Here is an 11,195-nt window from a genome sequence, read left to right as displayed (position 1 = left end):
CTGTTCGATTAAAGCCCTCATTATCATCTGACGTGCGCTCTCCGCTCTGTCTCGACGGCTTGGCAGCTGGAGGACCTCGAGGTCCATTACATGGTGCCGAAACCCGGGATCTCGCGACAAGGCCTACCTCATCGACGCCCGGAGCCGCGCAAGCCCTTTGAACCGACGCGGCCCCGGCGACCTTGGCCCCAGAATCCCCGGCCGCCAGCTGACCACCATGGAACGGCTTCTCCGACGTCGCCAGAACCTCCGCTCTCAGCTGGACGGCGTAATTGTCGAAGCGGAAGCAGCGCTGCGAGGGCGACCTGGACTTTCGGCGTCCGAGGTGAGCGTTCTGCTTGAACGAATCGAAGCGCTCCAGCAGCAGATAAGGAAGCTCGACGACCATATTTTCGACGAGACGCCAGACGACCTGCTGGATAATGAGACGTCGGACGCTGGGAGATACGGCGATAAGGTCGTGAACACGACAGCGACCCTGCGTTTCGAGCCGCAGAACGCCCTTGCATCCAGACTGCCTACACGACCGCCGAGCTCCCAGAATCCGATCACCAGCAAGGCTAAGTTGCCTCAGCTTGACGTTCTAAAGTTCGATGGGAACCAGAAGAACTGGCAGCGCTTTTGGGTGCAGTTCGCGTCCGCTTCGGCCGTGCATAATAACGACGACCTGAGCACTGCAGACAAATTTAACTATTTGTACACCCTCCTGACCGGAGCTGCTGTATCGGCCACCTCTGGACTCCAGGCCAGCGAGGAGTGTTACAAAGACGCCATCGACATCTTAAAGAAGCGCTTCGGTGACGAAAGGCTCATCATTAAAGATCACCTCAGATGCCTTCTGGACTTGAAATTAGTTTCGTCGTCTTCGAACGCGCATCAACTTCGACGGCTATACGACGAGGTTCAAGTACACGTACGAAGTTTGAAGGCACTTGGCATTAGTACTGGTAATTACTGCCTAATGCTACGGGAAATCCTCCTCAGAGTACTGCCATGCGACATGGTTCTGAAGTTTCACGAGCGCTTCAGCCCAACGACACCTTCAACAACGGCATCCACCTCAGTTTAAGTAATAAGGGACCGAGAGACCCAGACGGCACAGCCCGAACAAGAGCTTCAACAGCTTCTCCAGTTCATCGACCATCAAGTTCAGTGTCGAGAAGCCGTGGAGCACCATACAGGAGTAAGGACCTCAGACGTCGCTGTGACCCCAGAAGAGCCGCCTAGAAAGCAGCAACACTGTGACATACAAAGCATGTCGGCTCTACACGTTTCAGCGCACAACACTCAGCGGTCCCTGTTCTGCCAGTCCACAAAGCATCATTCAGAGGTCTGCGACCTCGATGAATAGGACATCACGCGAAAAAAGCAGCTGCTCACCAGGGAAGGTCGATGCTTCCGATGTCTGAAGAAAGGCCACTTGTCCAAGGACTGCCGACGTCGACTGCGCTGCCGCAAGTCTGCTCGAAAGCATGCAACCACCATGTGCACGGCAGACACCCCGAGCAACAGCAACGTGGCCTCTACTGGACCCATGGTCCTCCTCCAAACTTTGACCGCAACAATAGCAGGCTCCGCATCCTCGGGACGCCACCGAATTCTTTTCGACGGCGGAAGCGAACGCAGTTTTATCACTGCAGATGTGTCCAAGAGACTAGGATGCGAGTTGTTAGGAGAGGAGACCTTGACTGTTGGTGTCTTTGGAGGTCCAAAGGAGACAAAAACCTAACGCAAAGTACGTCTGTCCATAGATAGCGGAAAGACAGAGAGGCCCGTACAGGTTGAGGTGCTCGAAATCGACACAATATGCAACGAGCACATTCCCGTACCGGACGACGAAGTCATCACGAAGATGAAAGAAATGCACTTGGACACAAGGGCACTCAGTGCACAGCGATTCGGTGAAATCAAAATATCGATCCTGATTGGTGCGGACCACTACTGGGATCTAGTAACCTGCAATGTAAAACCACTGATCACTACGCTCAAAGCAGTGGAAACGTTGCTGGGCTGGACTGTACAGGGCCCGTTGGCAGTAGGAGCAAATGTCACGCAATGTGCCAACGTTATCGTGCTACGTGCGGGCGTGGGAGCCAACGAGGTGTCGAATGTTCTGAACCATTCGTCGCAAGTTGGAGGCATAGGCGCCAAATGCAAGAACAAACAAAGCTGGGGCACCACCAAACTGTCTATCACACGAGTAAAAAAGGCCGTCGAAGCGACAAATGACCGACAAGAGGTTGTTTCCCCGTGGAAACCAAGCTTCGACCTAGGAAATAGCCTTTCTATTGCGACGATGCGGATCCCCAGCTCAACGAAAAAGCTATAAAAAGGTGTCAAGCTTGTGAGAAGGTATGACGCAACGACTCGAGATCGCCTGAAAAAAGGAACAAAAAAAAAACTGAACATCTCTCGCGATGCAGCACACCCACGCACAGGTCCTTCATGGGGGAGTACGAGACATTCTGACCAAAGTGCGCAAGATGTGCTGGGTACCAGTCGCCGAATAAAAAAGAGACGACATTGGCGATGCTTCGTCGGCCGAAGTTTTCAGTCAAGCCATATTCGCTCAAGCAAGAATTACACCCGTTCTGCAAAGACCATTCAAATGTAGTGCACCTGCGTCATCTGTCGGCGGGGGCGAGTGTTGGAACTTCTTCCTCTTCTGCGCCATAACAGACGACGCTGATCATCATCATCTTCACCAGCACGGACCGAGCGGTGGCACGCGCTCGCGCTCCACGCGACCCTGTTCGATTAAAGCCCTCATTATCATCTGACGTGCGCTCTCCGCTCTCTCTTGACGGCTTGGCAGCCGGAGGACCTCGAGGTCCATTACAAGACCTATAACTCACAGTGCTTTAAGAAATCATTATTTTTGCCCTCGAACTAACATTAAAGTACCTTTCGGTGCCTCCAAATATTTAGCCTTTCTGCTTGGTTTCGAGAATTATTTACAAATAAATTCAAATCACAGTTGCATGACATGTAGACACAGTACAAATACACTTTTTTGTGGATATGTAACTATAGAAAATGAGCGTCTGTGATGAGCCAATTCCAAGTTAGTGCCAATGAAAAAGGCAGCCCATGAATTTAATATCGAACGCCTTAGATTTTGAAGTAGAAATGGTGCGCTTGTGCAGGATAGTTTTCAAATGCAGGCTGATAAAATGCTGTAAAAAAGACTGCAGAAAGTCCTTTTTTTTGCCCAGTTACATCAACTGTACGGATACTTGAGGCCCTTTTCTGATCTATAGCCAGGCTATTTATGGGGCAAGACATCTATACACAATTTTTGCGCCACTGATCCCTTGTTCCACAATACTTTCAATGTTACAAAAACCACAGATGCTTTCTGTGGTTAAAACCTGATTTCGCACCTGGGGCGGCGGCCTGGGGTTGCCAGCTCCCCGTGGCTCCATCCAGAGGTGGCGGGGGTCCAAACTGTGGATTCACCGCTGCCGGAGGGAGTTCAGGAGGCCAATTACTCCCCCCAAGCTTCCAGGATGGGGCGGCTCCAACTGGCCAATACACTTGTGCAGGCATTGCATACTGCGGGGGCCCGCGAGGCTGGTACATTGTCGCGGGGTCGAAAGCCGTGGCATCTGGCCCCGCACCCAGCGGAACGGCCGAACTCCTGTTAGGTTCTTCACCTGGTTCTTTCGCTGTCCACGCCGATGGATCAATGGTAGCAGCAGAAACTGGACCAGCTCGGAAAGGTGAAGCAGGTGCAGAAGTCATTGTGCACGGGAATTCTTCCTTTCATGAAAATCTAGGAATAAAGCGGAAGGCTCGAGAGATCTTTTTTCTTCTTCATGAAGCCGAGGAATTGATAATAGTGATAATTATGCTCATCTACGAATCACTCCCACCTAAAAATGTATGGTATCGAACAACCATCATGGGTAGAACCATAAACATTGGCTGTCCTCAAAAGGAAACCTAATGAAGACTTTCTAAAATAATTCGCATTAGAGAAGGGATTATAGAAATGTAGTAAGTATACAGCGGCCAACAAAATGAATAAAATTGAGGTTAAAAAAATTTCTAAAATGGGTGTGACCGATAGGTGGCTCTCATAAAGACGCACCATGCGTACCACACAAACCCTCGTCTCTGAAGCACCGATAGAATCGAGCGCTGGCGCATCGATAACCATGTCCGTCTACAAACCTCAGCACGAGAACCCCAACTGACGTGGCTAGAAAAGAGAGGAGGGTATATTTCGAAATCGTCAGAGAATTCGTCCTCCCTCCACTACATGCCCAGTATGATCTGCCGAATAACAAAGTTTTTACGCCCTTTTTTCTCACATACTTTGTATATGAGAGTAACATCTAGGCGAACCAATGCAGGTTCCCTGTGGCGACTGTTTACATCCAAGCTGGCTACCTCTAGTCTCGTGTATGCCTGTCTCCATGCGTTCCAAAAGGTCAGTATCCGAGCTGGTAAAACTCCGTGGAGGGACATTATGGTATTGTCATACAGGAGAAGTAGACGACGTTTCATCGCACGACGCGTTTCATAACAGACGTTGCCACAGGGGTACCCTGCACGGGAACCGTCCGTGTATAAAAAGAGTGGTAGAGATAGGGAGACAGAGGGAGGGAGTGAGAGATAAAGAAAGAGAGAGAGAGAGATAAAGAGAGAGAGAGTTCCCTGAGAATATTTTTAGCCCGAGGCGTACTGTAGCCCGAGCTTTAAAACGGCAACTACGAGAAGTAGGCGTCACCTGCGAAAAAAATCCACACAGAATATAAACCCAACAGCACAAAGTTGGCAGAAAACACATTGCACGCACTCCAGAGGACCAAGTCGATAACGAGGACAGGCGACTAGAGAATAAATACGAATGTGCCCGGTGGCGTTGTGCTCAGAGCACTTATGAAGACCCCCTACAGGAGGGCGCTCCGAGTCGTCAAGCGCTGTCGTCCGAGGCTGCGTTCAAGCAGCAGAAACGTGAATTGTTGTCGGCTTGCGGTTTCCTCCGGCCAATTCCAAATTGCAAAGAAAGTTTTTGGGGTCAAATATCCGCCACAGTTGTTTGTCTTTCGCAAAGAACTTCTTTAAACTAACAACCCTACACCTCAGAATGCCAAGTGGACAAAGACGATTTGTGACTTTCCACTGAAAAGCAGTGTAAAACCGGTGCTGCAGCTTAGCTGTCAAACCATCTTCACGGAGTGGCTGGGGCCACACTTTCAGTCAAAACCCTTAAGTGCCCTATACTAAGGTTACCCGCGTTGTTCTTTTCTTGGCACGAAAACGGCCACCGCTGTCAGTAAACAAAAAAGTAAACAAAAGTGTGGTTGCGGCTAGCTCAGCTAACCTTGGATAGACAAAGCAACAGCTTGGCTTAGTCTGGTTGACTCTTGGTTTCGCTTTATTAGCATTTGATTTAACTGTATTGCCGACCACGTCTCAAAGCCGTTGGGTGTTGTGCAACGCTCACAGAAGGACGCGGGGCGAACACGGCGTTCGGCGTGGCGAAAGGGGCGTCCATTCACGGTGAAGGCGCCGTCCCTCTTCGCCTGTGGCGAGACGGGTCACGTAGCCCTTGACGACCAGCGGCGCATGCATTGGAGGCTGCGGGGGTGGTCGGCTGCGGGGTTGGTCGGCTGCTGTTGCGGCCGATCAGCTGATCGGCCGCAACGGCGGCGGCGGCGGCGGCGGCGGCGGCGCCCGATCGTACACAGCAAAACCACTCAAAACCGGGCCTTGGGCGCATCGCCGACAGCGGGCCCGGCGATCGATGTCTTAGAGGGGTGTGTCTCCGGTCGAAAGGTTAACTTCCGCATCCTCCGCGACATCGCTGGACGAAAGCAGTGAAGCTTTGCTTTAAAAATATGCGTGTTTTGCTGGCGTTTAAACCTGAGCCTTCACCGCAGCAGCCCGAGGTGCGCCACTGCGTTGCCTTTGCACGCTGCCATTCGTTCAACGAAAAGTTGTGTCGCTGTTGTTCATTCACAGGGGTGTTGGCCTTGGCGGAATTGGGGGGGCAGACATACCCATGTGGGATATTGCACAGGAATTACGACCTTTCAGTAGCTAATCTACCCCCTTCGAAAATTCTCAAGGCTTTAAATAAAAACGTAAAAGTGTTCGAACAGTGCATCCCCCATGACATCTAAATGGGATGGCGCTTTAGTCGAAGAGGTGCACATCAGGCGCGTAGTACCATGTGCGTGTGGAAGCTGTGCTGCCTGCCATTCTTTTGGCTGATGTAATTTCCGCCTTTACAATAAGAAACGGGCTAGTAGTAGCACTTTAATTGGGAACAGGTTCGCGCTAAAATCTTTACGGGCGTTATTGTCATCAGCAACAGGAGAGCCCGTTACCCAAAGATGGGAATGGGTGATTAGGAACGGCGGCTCAATACAGTGAAAAAAAATATAAGCAGCTATGCAAGAGTGCTCCATTAGCGATATTTATTGGTCTTCGACAATCATTCTTAAAGTGAAGCTTTAGCGCCCTCACTGATGCCGTTCTAGGCTAATACGACCTTCAGGAAAGCCGACTTTCTGGGACGAGGATGTTGAATTATCGTGGATTAACTGAAAGAAAAAAAAAACGCTTCCCGTGACCGTCATCACATCTAGGTTCCTCGCGTTACTATCCGATTGCTCCATTTCGACATGGTCAAAGCGAACGCCAAGCACCAGGTACTGATTTGTACCTTACACCCCAACCCCAAGCGTAGGCTTACGGAGTGCACACCCTAACGTTGCTGTAGGTATTTGAGAAGAGTGGTGCATACCTCCAGAATGGAACAAGCTCGCTGTGTGAAGTGGCTAACCAAAAATTCCACCACGAGAAACCTTCGCGTTCAACATCCGTCGTCGTTAGACGGAGGGAGTTGTTATGTCCTTCAAGACAACTACGTCGTCTTTCGCTTCGTGACATTTTTAGCAGATTGTCGTAGGTAAATTTTCAATCCAGACCAAGGTCACTTTTAATAGAACAGACCGCTATCAAACTGTCTTGATACAGGTGATTGGGATTTTGTGGGAGTGGTTTACAAGGACGACAGTGGCTGCGACAAAAGTTTGACAAAAGACAGAAGTAGGACAAGCTTAATTGTGATGTCGCAGTGTGGCTGGTGTCAAAGTATTACAATACGGTCAAGGTAGAAGAAGGTGGGCGCGTAATATATGCCAATTTGTCGGGTGTGTGGGCTGTGCTTGAAAATAATTGATTATGAGGCAAAGTCCAGGAGCTGTTCTTTTGGGGTCACCCTATTCAGGAGATATTTTTCGTTCATTTTGTGCCGTATTAGTTTCACAGCGAGGGTCTCGCGGATGTGGTTGTGGAGGATTCCTCAATTGCAGGAGTCAGCGTAGCGGATATTTGGGGACTTTTATGTGTGGTTTCCTGCTGCCTTATTTTCTGCGGATGAGGTTTTGTGGGCTAATACACAGCCAAGTCGAATATAAGTTGTGTTGCGTTTAGCGATTTCGACATGGAGAAGTATTTTGTCAATGAATGGGTTCGGGGAAGCCTCTTTGAGTAACCTCTCACTGACCTCAAATAAATCAGTGATGACGCGTATGTGGATCAGCTGGGTCGTCGAAGTCTAAGCTGAAGGGGTTAAGGGCGTAGAGGATAGCGTGGAGTCCAAGTTCAACAGTGGTAAGGTTGTCATGTTTTGGGTGTGCTAGCCCCAGAGGGCAGTAACATCGGGGCACGTCCAGGGAAGGCTGGCGGTGGTGTTGTTCCGAATTGCCTCGGTATGTATATCAAGTTTAGATTCAAGAAATCTGGCCTGCAGTTTTGGAATGCGGCCGTAGCGCAGGCTGGTGTTTGCCAGGAAAATAGGTTTTGACATGGGTGATTTCACAAGCGTGCTTCGGCGCCTGTGGTGGAAGCAAAAACATAACATGGAGCTTCGTCTGAAAGTATCCCATTTCGCATCAGAAATGCTCAAATACTCAGCCGAGGCAACCCTTATCTGAACGATTTGAGATCTGTGACGGCATTAAAGGCCCCGTAGGCATGAAAAGCACTTGGTCCCTCTTAAGACACCTCGATCCGACGGGCTCTAGGACGGCAGAACACAACCGCCTCAAAGTTATACTACAGAATTTCTCTGTAGATAACCAGCAACCCCTGCGCACACTCCTGCGCAGCAACTCGTGCGCACGGTTTGTTTTATTCGAAAGATTTCGTGTTTCATAGTGTCCCCCTAGCGCTTGTCCTGCAGCAAACGATGCCGTATTCACGGAGAAATTAATTTATTTGGGTTAAACTTTCGGTCCTCCCGCTAAATAGGGTGTTTTCGTGACATCTTCCATGAACAAACAGGGCGGGTGTTCAAATGAACTTCCAGTGCGTCATCCGGATGTGCAGCCTTGCTTACCTTTAGTCCTCCCACATGGCGCTACCATACGGAGCCGCGGACCGTCTTCCGCCGTTGCTTTACTTCTGACGGTATTTGCGCCTGGCTTGTTTTTCTTGTATTACAACGCACTACAAACAGGACACAGGGAAGGACGCAGATACAGCGCTGGTTACAGCGCTGTGTCTGCGTCCTTCCCTGTGTCCTGTTTGTAGTGCGCTGTAATACAAGAATGTCGAAATACCAACTCGCCCATCAGTCCACACTTGGCTTGTTTTTGTTGCGGTAGAAAATAATTGTTTCGTGAAACCCGGCTATCCTCGACAAACATGGTCACGTAAGACAACGTCGCTTGCGCCATTAAGCCAGTGTCGCATAAGACAACTTCAAAGCGGTGGACTGCTGTGCATCTAAAACAAGTATAGTGCGTCCAATACCAAGAGCGGTCACCATCCGTACTTATGTATGTTTACGTGTATTTTCGTATCTTTCATTGTTTTCTCCCCCATTCTTACGGCTGTAAAATGAATATGAGTTATATTTAAGAGGAAAAAGCTCGTTCGGCAAGCTTATAAGCCCTGCTTGATTTGCATTTGCTTTTGACGGCCTCAGCCAATCGCATAGCTGGGCATATGTCAGCATATGCCGCGCTGTGTCTGTTGCATTCCTCGTCCTCGTCTTTCTTGCACTGTTTGTTTTCTAGCATATGTCCTCAGAGGTGCTGTTGCGGGAAATGAGCTGGTGGGTCGCATGGACATTCCCTTTCCTTCTAATTATATAGCTTATTTTATCGAAGGGTGCGTTAAAAGTTGTGTAGGTATGATTCCAACGAGGCAAACGTTCGAATGAACCAAAAGTGTTTTGTCTACATGTCCCCTTTAATTCCTAAGCATAGCAAACCTCTCTCATCCTCCTACACGTCTTGACACCGTAAGGGCGGCGACAGCAAGTACCTTTTCTCGCGTTGTGGAGCATTTCCTCACCTACGTGCGCTAAGCCTTACGCGATCCCGGTGCGCTCATAAAGCGGCGGCAGGGTGAGAGCCTATCATCTTCTTCAAACAGCTGTCCTAGCATCGGCTCTCTCCTCACGAGGATGGGCGACAATTACGTCACCCAGACGGTAGAAAGGTCTGGTCATGCCACCAGTTCTACCATTATTGCAAAGTTAACTTACTGAACAGACTTAGAACCTGTCCCACGCGGACTTCTCGCCGTCCTGAATGCTACGGGAGTAAATTCGGCGGAACGACGTGATACCTACTTCAAACCTCGCCCGACAGAGAACCTGAAGGGGATCGACAGCTACCGCGAATACTCCTAGGATAAAGTTCCAGCCATCAAGCTATGGTCTATAAAGGACCACCGACATCCGTTTTCGGTTTGCACTGCCACGCTGTGAAATTCTTGCAATGGCTTCGTTCATAGAATCTCCGCTGAAACAACCGAACGAGAATTCCGGTCATACCTGGAATAAGAACCAACCCGAATTGTGTTAGCCCCTCCCATGGGTTGGTCCGACGTCATCCTTGTTACATTGGAAGGCCTCAGGGTGCCCCATTGTGTGCTATTTCACTGTAGCGTAATGCGCTGCTATCCTCCTCACCCGAGAAGCATACTATGCCTGAATTTCATCATTTTCGGACACAAATCCGATGCATGCCCTAAAAATTCCCCGCATTTCCCCGAGGGGAAGAATGTGAAAGTGCGAATGCACGAGTTGAATTTGCGCGGTTCGGTAATGTTCGCGAAAGAGAGATCACACACACATACAAAGAAAGAAAGATGCATTTATTCACAGACACCTATTTGTGTTGTCGTTGTACTTGATTGCTAGAGCGGATCTCAGCTTTGAAATTTCGTGTCAGTACTCCTTTAAGCGGGTGCATTAGCCCTTCTGACGCCCGATTCCTGGCCAATCCCCCACGTGGGTATGTGCCATGTCAGCGGCCAGGCAGCGCACGCCCATCTCCCCCCGTTGCCAAGGAAGACGAGGAGATTCCTGGCCAATCCCCCACGTGGGTATGCTATGCGGACATCGCCGGTGGACGCAGGTTCAGGGTCGCTTAAGAAGTGCATCGCACTTAATAAAGGCACTACTGGGACCTGTCCCAACTGCGAAGGCATCTTTGCAGCCAACCCGGTGCTGGAGGTGGCGCTTTCTTGCATGACGCGCTGCTACAACTGCCAAGGTGAATATGCTGCTACAGACGCACGCCCCGTTTACATTGACCCGACGAGAGCGCGTTGAGTGGGAATGAACAGGTTTTTTGTACTCAACCGCCACCCCATGTGTTAGCGGACGGGTTGGATCGCAGAGCCGTCGCGGCTTGTCCAGTCGACCCGGAGGCAGGGGGTAGCTTGACTCGTTCACGGGCTGAGTGGGCGTGGGGAGGTGCGACGAGCAGAATACCGTATTTCCGCGGTTCTAACGCGCTCCGATCAATAACCCGCGGGTAAGTTCGCGCAAGAAGTTTGAAAAAAAAAATAATTAGCACTGACTGTACCACGCAGGTGAAAAACACATGATACCACTTACCTGCAAGAAGTAGATATTCTTTGGCGTATGTATGCAGCTGTGGAAGCCAAAAATCGTTGTGCTTTATAAGAGTGCTTATCCAGGTGCTGCTAGAAATAAAGTTACAGAAGGGAACATTGAAGCTATTTGCGATTTCCAGAGCCTTGGTCTTGGTAATACCAGTCGTGACTGGATAATTGTAGCGGCACAAAAAATGTCCAAAAGCTGACCAAGGTATGCGGCATGCTATTGAGGAAGTAGTGCCCCAAAATTCACTCACGTGGTGTTGACGAATTGTTTTTATTAGATTGAGTTGGATTTTGGGGGGACTTCGTGTTCG

At 49.9% G+C, this 11,195-nt stretch overlaps 1 pseudogene; it reads left to right on the top strand.

The window, feature by feature from the left end:
- Positions 1–217: 217 nt before the first annotated feature.
- Positions 218–11,195, top strand: part of LOC144137546 (uncharacterized) — a 60,219-nt pseudogene continuing 49,241 nt past the window's right edge.

Source organism: Haemaphysalis longicornis, unplaced genomic scaffold, assembly GCF_048455015.1.
Source record: "Haemaphysalis longicornis isolate Haplotype H1 unplaced genomic scaffold, Haemaphysalis longicornis Haplotype H1 scaffold_40, whole genome shotgun sequence".
Lineage (NCBI taxonomy): Eukaryota > Metazoa > Arthropoda > Arachnida > Ixodida > Ixodidae > Haemaphysalis > Haemaphysalis longicornis.
The sequence above is the reverse complement of the archived record's forward strand: the minus strand, read 5'-3'. Positions and strand labels throughout refer to the sequence as shown.